Raw genomic sequence first — 351 nt, forward strand, 5'->3', positions numbered from 1 at the left:
CAAAAGAACAAGAAGTACATGAATTTCGAATTTATCCTTGAATTTAATTTAATTATATTGATGTGGTGACAATACTTTTTATTTTCTAAATGAATGATTGAACAGTGCATATGTCTTTTAATCTTGTTGTTTATGATTGTTAAAAATTGTTGGCTCTTGAAAGAATGATGAACAAAGAGAAATGTTATTGATGATCTGAAAAAAATCATGAAATTGATTCTTGAAGCAAGAAAAAGCAGTGAAAAAGAAAGCTTGTGCGAAAAAAAAAAATTTGGCGAAAAAAAAATAGAAAGAAAAAGAAAAAGCAAGCAGAAAAAGCCAATAGCCCTTAAAACCAAAAGGCAAGGGTAA

This window comes from Arachis duranensis, chromosome 6 (genome assembly GCF_000817695.3).
Source record: "Arachis duranensis cultivar V14167 chromosome 6, aradu.V14167.gnm2.J7QH, whole genome shotgun sequence".
Classification (NCBI taxonomy): Eukaryota; Viridiplantae; Streptophyta; class Magnoliopsida; order Fabales; family Fabaceae; genus Arachis; species Arachis duranensis.